Source organism: Pristiophorus japonicus, chromosome 7 (genome assembly GCF_044704955.1).
Source record: "Pristiophorus japonicus isolate sPriJap1 chromosome 7, sPriJap1.hap1, whole genome shotgun sequence".
Taxonomy (NCBI): Eukaryota; Metazoa; Chordata; class Chondrichthyes; family Pristiophoridae; genus Pristiophorus; species Pristiophorus japonicus.
Window position 1 is genome coordinate 229,076,630 of NC_091983.1, and position 10,712 is coordinate 229,087,341.

Genomic DNA, 10,712 nt, shown 5'->3' on the forward strand with positions numbered 1-10,712 from the left:
GATGGCGAGAGAGGGAGGGAGAGAGAGGGAGGGAGGGAGAGGGAGCGAGAGAGGGAGGGAAAGAGAGAGGAGAGATTGAGGGAGAGGGAGAGATTGAGAGAGAGAGAGAGAGGGAAAGAGAGAGAGAGGAGAGATTGAGCGAGAGGGAGGGAGAGAGCGGGAGGGAGAGGGAGCGAGAGAGGGAGGGAAAGAGAGAGGAGAGATTGAGGGAGAGGGAGAGAGGGAGAGGAAAGGGAGAGAGGGAGATTGATGGAGAGGGGAGAGGGAGAGAGAGAGAAAGGGAGAGGGGAGGGAAAGAGGATGAGGGAGAAAGAGAGTGAGAAAGGGAGAGAGAGTAGAGAGATTGAGGGAGAGGGATATTGAAGGAGCGAGAGATGGAGAAAGAGCGGGAGTGGGGAGAGAGGGATGGGAACAAAAGAGAAAGACACCGAAGTGAGGTAAGGGAGTGAGAAATCGAAAGAGAAAATTTGACTGAGAGAGAGAGAAACAGAGAAAGAGAAAAGGGGAAAGAAAACGAGAGAGAGAGAGAAATCGCGATCCCGAGACTCACAGAGAGAGAAAACTGAAATCTCAATCCAGGGGCTCAGACTGGGAACGTCGCCCCAGCTCAGCATTCCGCGCGGTCCTAAAGCCCGCCAAGTTCCACTGTCCAATTACTTGGCTGCCCCAATCAAAACGAATCGGATATTCAGCTCGGTTGTGAGCTGGGAAAAGTGTTCTGCTGTTATTTAAATATAAAAATCCACATGAAATGCGGTAATGAGAGATTTAATAATATGGGGGAGGGGAGCTGACAGGGAGCTGTCCCTGTCCAGCCCATTCCCCATCCCATAATATCTCTCTGCCCCTGTCCAGCCCATTCCCCATCTCATAATATACCTGTCCAGCCCATTCCCCATCCCATAATATCCCTGTCCAGCCCATTCCCCATCCCATAATATCCCCCTGCCCCTGTTCGGCCCATTCCCCATCCCATAATATCCCTCTGTCCCTGTCCAGCCCATTCCCCATCCCATAATATCCCTCTGTCCCTGTCCAGCCCATTCCCCATCCCATAATATATCTCTGCCCCTGTCCAACCCATTCCCCATCCCATAATATCCCCCTGCCTCTGTCCGGCCCAATCCCCATCCCATAATATCCCTCTGTCCCTGTCCAGCCCATTCCCAATCCCATAATATCCCTCTGTCCCTGTCCAGCCCATTCCCCATCCCATAATATCCCACTGTCCCTGTCCAGTCCACTCCCCATCCCATAATATACCTCTGCCCCTGTCCAGCCCACTCCCCATCCTATAATATCCATCTGTCCCTGTCCAGCCCATTCCCCATCCCATAATATACCTCTGCCCCTGTTCAGCCCATTCCCCATCCCATATCTCTCTGCCCCTGTCCAGCCATTCCCCATCCCATAATGTCCCTGTGCCGGGCCCTTGGACCTTCTGAACCATTACCCACCCCTCCTGATCTGGGACCATCCGCAGATTTCCCGCTCCGAAGCCTCAGAGACTCGCCGAATAAACTTCTGTCCTTCAGGCATGTCAATTGTTGCAGCGGCAACTCCTCAGCCCGTCAATCCGGATCAGAGCGTCGCCACACACCCAGATCGAGCTGCTTCGGATCGCTGGCTGGACCATCGACTCGATCAGACCCTCGGCCGTGCGGTTAGATACGGTGAAAGGAATTCTCTCCCAAACTCTGCTCCACACTGTTCCCCCAAGGAACAATGTACAACAATCAATGTGTCCGTTTGATAAACCCCAGGACAACACAAGCAATAGCTCGCGATTTATTGGTATTTAGAGAGACTTCGGTAAACTGATCCTTAGATTAGATTCAAAAGATATTTGAGGACAAAGAAATCGATCCAAATATAAACAGAGCTTCAAAATTCCATACTCTGCTGTCACTGAAATAAAACTGGGATCTATGCAACGCCTCGATTTTACAATTCTCATCCTTCCAGGGCCACGCCCCTCCCAATCTCTGTAACCCTCTCCAGCCCGACACCCCTCCCTATCTCTGTAACCACTCCCATCATACACCCCTCCCTATCTCTGTAACCCCATCCAGTCCTACACCCCTCCCTATCTCTGTAACCACTCCCATCATACACCCCTCCCTATCTCTGTAACCCCATCCAGCCCTACACCCCTCCCTTTCTCTGTAACCTCCTCCATGTTACCTGTGAAAAAAATTCCGGGTCGCGCGACCTTTTCAAAATACCGTGCATGTGCAGCCGTGCACCTTCCAGGGGAATGTGGGACTGTGCTGGGATACTGGGCTGTGTCCCACAGGGGAATGGGGGACTGTGCTGAGATACTGGGCTGTGACCCACAGAGGAATGGTGAACTTGCTGGGATACTGGGCTGTGTCCCACAGGGGACTAGGAGACTGTGCTGGGATACTGGGCTGTGACCCACAGGGGAATGGGAGACTGTGCTGGGATACTGGGCTGTGTCCCACAGGGGAATGGGGGACTGTGCTGGGATACTGGGCTGTGTCCCACAGAGGAATGGGAGACTGTGCTGGGATACTGGGCTGTGTCCCACAGGGGAATGGGGGACTGTGCCGGGATACTGGGCTGTGTCCCACAGGAGAATGCAGTGTGAGAGGATTAAACACTTACAGTGACAGTTCCATTCTGCAGTCAGTGATCGAGAGTAACCAGGTTACCATCAATCTGCAGTCAGTGATCGAGAGTAACCAGGTTACCATCAATCTGCGGAGCTCCAGTCACAAGCCAAGCTCTCAAGCAATGAATATTTGCTGATAAAGGAATGAATTATTTATGGTCTGGGACTGAATAAAGTCACATTGCATTTTTATCACATGAGAATCTGGAGTTTTTTTCATTCATTTTATGTTCCTGAAGGTTGAAGGATGTTGGTGCTGGGACAGAAACATATCCCCATTTCATTACCCAGTGTCGGCATCAAACATTCCCAGGGCAGGTACAGCACGGGTTAGATACAGAGTAAAGTTCCCTCCACACTGTCCCATTAAACACTCCCAGGGCAGGTACAGCACGGGTTAGATACAGAGTAAAGTTCCCTCTACACTGTCCCATTAAACACTCACAGGGCAGGTACAGCACGGGTTAGATACAGAATAAAGCTCATTCTACACTGTCCCATCAAACACTCCCAGGGAAAGTACAGTACGAATAGATACAGAGTAAAACTCTCTCTACACTGTCCCATCAAATACTCCCAGGGAAAGTACAGTACAGATACAGAGTAAAACTTCCTCTACACTGTCCCATCAAACACTCCCAGGGCAGGTACAGCACGGGTTACATGGAGAGTATGGTGAAACAGGCTCGAGGGGCTGAGTGGCCTCCTCCTGTTGCTATGTAACTAGGGATGGGCAGTAATGCCAGCCTGGCCAGCGACATCCACATCCTGAGAATGAATTAACGATGATTGTCTGTTGATTTCCCACTACACACACCGTGATTTCCCTGAATCACTCCGTGTGATATTAGTCCCAATTCCCCAACTCCCAGCTCTGCTCATTTCACATGATTTACAGCACTACACTAAGAACATAAGAACAAAAGAAATAGGAGCAGGAATAGACCATTTGGCCCCTCGATCCTGCTCCGCCATTTAATAAGATCATGACTGAATTGATCATGGACTCAGCTCACTTCCCTGCCCGCTCCCCATAACCCTTTATTCCCTTATCGTCAAAAATCTGTCTATCTCAACCTTAAATATATTCAATGATTCAGCCTCTACTGCTCTCTGGGGCAGAGAATTCCACAGATTTACAACCCTCTGAGAGAAGAAATTTCTCCTCATCTCAGTTTTAAATGGGCGGCCCCTTATTCTGAAAATATGCCTCCTAGTTTTAGTTTCCCTATGAGTGGAAACATCCTCACTGCATCCACCTTGTCGAGCCCCCTCATTATCTTATATGTTTCGCTAAGATCACCTCTCATTCTTCTGAACTCCAATGAGCATAGTCCTGACCTACTCAACCTATCTTCATAAATGAACCCCCTCATCTCCGGAATCAACCTAGTGAACCTTCTCTGAACTGCCTCCAACGCAAGTATATCCTTCCTTAAATACGGAGACCAAAACTATACGCAGTACTCCAGGTGTGACCTCACCAATACCCTGTATAGTTGTAGCAGGATATCTCTGCTTTTATACTCCATCCCCCTTGCAATAAAGGCCAATCTGTAAACAGGGCGAGATAAATGAGTAAAGCTCGATGGAATTCGATCCTCGATGGACAGCCCGATCGATCAAAATAAAAAGTAGGAGAATTGAGAAACGCGACGGGAAACATCAGCTGAGGCCGAGACTCGGGGGCAGAGCGGAATCTGAAATCTGCCGTCATTTATTGTCTGTCCCCAGGGAACAAAGGCAGTCGTTTCACTCTGAACGAGAACCAGGTCTGAAACCCTCCAGCTCTGGGCCACAGACAGTAAAGAAAGAAAGGACTTGCATTTCTATAGCGCCTTTCACCACCTCAGGACGTCCAAAAGTGCCTCACAGACAATGAAGTATTTTTGAAGTGTAGTCACTGTTGTAATGTAGGAAACGTGGCAGCCAATCTGCACACTTTAAGATCTTCATCAAGAATGCAGTGAGATCTTATACATTTAACTGAAAAGACAGATGGGACCTCGGTTTAACATCTTATCTCAATGACGGCACCTCTCAGTATTCTCTCAAAACTGCCTCTCCAACAGTGCAGCGTTCCCTCAGTACTGCCCCTCCAACAGTACAATGCTCCCTAAGTACTGCCCCTCCAACAGTGCAGCTCTCCTTCAGTACTGCTCCTCTGACAGTGCAGCTCTCCCTCGGTACTGCCCCTCTGACAGTGCAGTGCTCCCGCAGTACTGCCCTGCTGAATCGAGCACTCCCTTAGTACTGCCCCTCCGACAGTGCAGCGCTCCCTTAATACTGCCCTTATGAATCCAGCACTCCCTCAGTACTGACCCTCCTATAGTGCAGCTGGGAGTATTGCACTGGGAGTGTCAGCATTAATTATGGGATCTGGAGTGGGACTTTAACCCACGACCTTCTGACTCAGAGGCGAGGGTGCTGCCCACTGAGCCATGGCTGATATCTAATTAGTGCCAAACTCACTATTTCCACCACCGGCGCACCATGGTTGCAGAGTGTACCATCTACAAACGCACTGCAGCAACTCGCTAAGGCTTTTTCCCTTCAAACACTCCCTCCCTCACAGCCCTGTGAGAGAACCTTCACCACACGGACCGCAGTGGTTTAAGAAGGTTCACCACCACCTTCTCAAGAGCGACTTGGGATGGGCAATAAATGCCGGCCTTGCCAGCGACGCCCACATGCAGAGAATGAATGAAATGGTTCTCCCTCCTGCCTGCCCTCTGTCTCTGTCCTGCTGTGGGTGTCAGGAACAAACCATCGATTTTCTCCACAATTGCAGAGAATGTCAATGAATGAAATGACTGCCCTGATCTCAGCATCCCAGCAACATCAGTCACTGCTCCTACAGCGCAGTTTACATTGAATTAAAAGGTTGGTGTTTAATTGTAAAAATTTTTTTTTAATGTTTTATTCATTGCCAATCTTTCCAATTCTTTGTCAGATCAACTTGTCAGATCATAAACGCCAAAGGTCACCATACGCCCAAACAAAGATCACTCTGCGCCAATGATTTTGCTCTTAGCCAAAAGGCCTAGAGCCAAGGCTGCACCGTTCCTGGAAGTACTGCAATACCAGGTTCGTGCATGGAGTTGAATGCGACGTCCCCCACCCATCTCCATGGAGGTGGACGGGGCAAGCCCCCCACCCACCTCCTATTTCCAAAAAGCATAGGAGAACCACCTTCCTGATCCAGGGAGAACCACTTTCTGGTCATGGTTACTCCCCTGTCAGGTCAGTTACGCATGATCTTAGCCAAAAGGCCGAGAAGGGGGCAGGTTGCTAGCGCTGTTGGGGAGGGTTTCAACTAATTAGGCTGGGGATGGGCAACAGGATGTATCATTAGTCATGGAGGCCGGGTCATTGAATATATTAAAGGTGGAGAGAGACAGATTTTGAACGACAAGGGAGTGAAGGGTTATGGGGAGTGGGCAGGGAAGTGGAGCTAATTCCAAGATCAGATCAGCCATGATCTTATTAAATGGCGGAGCAGGCAAGAGGGGCCAGTGGCCTACTCCTGCTCCTATTTCTTATATTAGAAAGGAGAAACAAGGTGCACGAAGGATTGGGGAGACAGATAGCACTAGAGTAAGAAATAGTACGATATTCGGTAGGGTCAGACTAAGAAAGAACACAAGAAGGTGTAAGAGCGGTTTACAGTGCATGTGTGTGAATGCATGAAGTGTGGTAAATGACGTTGGTGAGCTGCAAGCACAAATAGACAGATGGGAATATGATGTTGTGGCGATAACAGAGATCTGGCTCAATAAAGGGCTGGATTGGGTATTAAATATTCCTGGAAATAAGGTGTTCAGGAAAGAAAGGGAAGGAAAGAAAGGAGGTGGGGTGGCAGTATTGATTAAGGAGATTATTACAGTGCTGGAAGAGAGGATGTCTTGAAGGGGTCAAGGACAGAATCTATTTGGTTAGAGTTGAGAAACAATCGAGGTGCCATTAAACTACTAGGTGTATTCTATAAGTCACCAACTAGTGGGAAGGATATAGAGCAGCAAATCTGCAGGGAAATTACAGAGAGGTGCAAGAACTATAGAGTACTGATAGTAGGGGACTTCAACTATCCTAATATAGGTGGGATAGTAATAGTGTAAAGGGCAGAGAGGGCGAAGAATTTCTGAAGTGTGTTCAGGAGAACTTTCTTGAACAGTACGTTTCTGGCCCAATGAGGAAGGAGACATTGCTGGATCTGGTTCTGGGAATGAGGTGGGTCAAGTAGAGCAAGTGGCAGTAGGGGAGGATATAGGGAACAGTGATCATAGTATCATAAGGTTTAGATAGGGAGCAATCTGGAGTAAAAATACTTAATTGGAAGAAAGCCAATTTCAGTGGGTTGAGATTGTTATGTCCAGAATAGAGTAATGTGATTGAGTACTGTCGACGTGAGTAAGTGTGACCAAAGTCTCTTTATTCTAACTTCAGAGTGTTGGAACAGCATGGGAGGCCTGCTTATATACAGTGCTCCCAAGGGATGCTGGGATCCCTTGGAACCCCAACAGACATGCCCTCTGGTGGCGGTAGAATGCTGGTTACACAGGGTTGCATATATAACATCACTCCCTCCCAAAGTCAATAGTACACTTATTTACAGGGTGAGACGATCTGGGGCTTTTCGCTCTCTTGTTAATCACCTCGGTACAAATGCAGGTGCAGGTGAGTTGGTTGGTTCTTCACTGGGCTGCTGCGTAGCTAATCTTTCTGGGCTGCAGAGGGTGATGAGTTCAGCTTCATGGTCAACTGCGATGTCGGTTGCCACTTGTGTGTGCGTCGGAGGGTCGAAATTGGTGGTGTCCTCTTCAGGATGCTCATGGCTTTCTGTGAATCGCAGTTTGGTTTAGTCCAAGTGCTTTCTGCAAGTTAGTCCATTTGCGACTTTGACCTGAAACACCCTACTCCCTTCTTTGGCCACGAGAGTGCCAGCAAGCGATTTTGGACCATGTCCATAGTTGAGTACAAATACAGGGTCATTGACTTCAATATGGCATGACAAACTTGCGCGATCATGGTACATGCTTCGTTGATGCCGCCTGCCCTCGACATGATCATGGAGATCAGGGTGGACTAGAGAGAGCCTTGTGTTCAGTGCTCTTTTCATGAGCAGTTCGGCATGGGGAACCCCGGTGAGAGAGTGGCGTCTGGTAGCTGAGCAGGACTTGGGACAGGCGGGTCTGCAGGAAGCCTTCCGACACGTGTTTCAAGCTTTGCTTGATGGTTTGGACTGCCCGTTCTGGCTGGTGATTGGATGCGGGCTTGAACGGGGCAGATGTGACAAGCTTGATCCCATTGCAGGTCATGAATTCCTTGAATTCAGCGCTGGTGAAGCACGGCCCATTGTCGCTGACAAGGACATCAGGCAGGCCGTGTATGGAAAACATGGCTCGTAGGTTTTCGATGGTGGCAGTGGACGTGCTTTCAGATATTATTACACACTCAATCCACTTTGAATAAGCATCCACAACAACCAGGAACATTTTGCCTAGAAACGGGCCAGCGAAGTCAACGTGGATCCTAGACCACGGTTTGGAGGGCCGTGATCACAAACTTAGCGGTGCCTCCCTGGGTGCATTGCTCAGTTGAGAGCAAGTGTTGCATTGGCGCACGCAATACTCCAAATCTGAGTCAATGCCAGGCCACCACACATGGGATCTGGCTATTGTTTTCATCATTACTATGCCAGGGTGGGTACTGTGTAGGTCGCGTATAAATGTTTCCCTGCCTTTCTTGGGCTAAACCACGCGATTACCCCACAAAAGACAGTCCGCCTGTATGGACATTTCGTCTTTACTCCGCTGGAACGGCTTGATCTCTTCATGCATCTCCACTGGGACGCCGGACCAGCTCCCATGGACAAGGGACAGGAAAGGATCCTGACTGGTCCAGCTCCTGATCTGGTGGGCCGTAACGGGTGACTATTCATTTTCAAATGCATCGATCACCAAGAGCAAGTCTGCAGGCTGTGCCATTTCCACACCGGTGATGGGCAATGGTAGCCGACTGAGGGCGTCAGCGCAGTTCTCTGTGCCTGGCCTGTGACGAATTATATAGCTACATGCAGACAGCTTGAGTGCCCATCTTTGGATGTTAGCACAGGCATTGGTATTGATACCTTTGCTCTCTGAGAATAGCTATATGAGTGGCTTATGGTCAGTTTTTAACTCAAATTTAAACCCAGATACTGATGCATTTTTTTTACCCCGTAAACGCATGCTGGAGCTTCTTTTTCAATCATGCTGCAGGCCGTTTCGACCTTGGACAAGCTCCTGGATGCATTAGCGACCGATTGCAATGTTCCCAATTCGTTTGCTTGTAACACACACCCGACCCTGTACGAAGACACATCTCAAGCTAGCATTAACATTTACAAGGATCATGCAGGACAAGCAGTTTGTTTGAACATAACAGATTTCGGGCTTTCTCAAAGGCTGTCTCTTGTGATTTCCCCCATACCCAGCCATGTCCCTTGCGTAGCAACATGTGTCGAGGTTCGAGCAAGATGCTTAACCTGGTTAGGAAATTACCAAAATAATTGAGGAGTCCCAGGAACGACTGCAACTCCGTCACATTCTGTGGTCTCGGCGTGTTCTTGATGGCCTCCATCTTGGCGTCAGTGGGTATGATGCCATCTACCGCAATTCTTCTCCCTAAGAACTCGACCTCTGTCACCAGGAAAACATACTTCGAGCGTTTAAACCTGAGTCCCACACGATCTAGCCGAATTAGAACCTCTTCCAGGTTCTGCAAGTGCTCGATGGTGTCCCGACCTGTGACCAATATGCTGTCCTGAAAAACCACGGTGCGCGGAACCGACTTTAGCAGATTCTCCATGTTCCTTTGAAAAATAGCCGCTGCCAATCGAATTCCAAACAGGCATCTATTGTAGATGAACAGACTTTTGTGCGTGTTGATGCAGGTGAGGCCTTTCGAAGATTCCTCCAGTTTCTGCGTCATGTAGGCCGAGGTCAGGACCAACTTGGTGAACACCTTTCCTCCTGTCAGCGTCGCAAATAGGTCATCTGCCTTGGGTAGTGGGTACTGGTCCTGCGGCGAAAAACAGTTAATCGTTTATTTATAGTCGCCGCAAATTCTGACCGTGCCATCGCCCTTGAGAACCGGAACAATCGGACTGACCCACTCGTTGAACTCCACCGGCGTGATGATGCTCTCTCGTTGCAGCCTGCCTAGCTCGATCTCCACTTTCTCTCACATCACAGATGGCACTGTCCGTGCCTTGTGGTGGATGGGTCATGTACCGGGAATCAAGTGGATCTGCACCTTCGCCCCGAGAAACTTCCGATGCCTGGCTCAAACAACGACGAAAACTTGCTCAGAATCTGGGCACATGAGGCGTTGTAGATGGACGAAAGCGCTCGGATGTCATTCCAATTCCCACAGATTTTTCCCAGCCAGCTTCTGCCGAATAGTGTGGGGCCAGCTCCCAGTACTATCCAGAGTGGTAGTTCGTGCACTGCTACATCATAGGAGACTTTTACTGCTGCACTGCCAATAACAGGGATCAGCTCTTTAGTGTAAGTTCTCAGCTTGGTGTGAATGGGACTCAGCTTGGGCCTGAGTGCCTTGTTGCACCACAGCCTGTCGAAGGCCTTTTTGCTCATGATGGACTGACGAGCACCCATGTCCATTTCCACGGATACTGGAATTCCATTTAGTTCAACTTTTAACATGATCGGTGGACATTTCGTGGTGAAGGTATGTACCCCATACACTTCTGCCTCCTCGGTTTGAGTCTCTAGTTCAGTTTGATCCGCCATGGATCTGTCTTCCTCTGCAACGTGGTGGCTTGCAGAGTTTGCAGCTCGTCTGCACATTCGCTGAAGGTGTCCCATTGTTCCACAGCCTTTGCACGCATCGTGTTTGAAGTGGCATTGATGGGTTCGATGATCACCTCCACAGGTGTTAACTGCCTCGCATTAACGCTTGATAGTGGTGTCTGAGTCATCTGAGGTCATGCAGCTGCAGGCGTGTACATTCTGCCATATGCATTCCTGCCTGAAAACGACGTTACTTCGTGTACAGTACTTGCCGAAACATCTTC

At 49.3% G+C, this 10,712-nt stretch overlaps 1 pseudogene; it reads right to left on the minus strand.

Moving 5' to 3' along the window:
- Window positions 1–5,685: 5,685 nt before the first annotated feature.
- LOC139267581 (U2 spliceosomal RNA) lies at window positions 5,686–5,919 on the minus strand (annotated as a pseudogene).
- Between the last annotated feature and the right edge of the window lie 4,793 nt (window positions 5,920–10,712).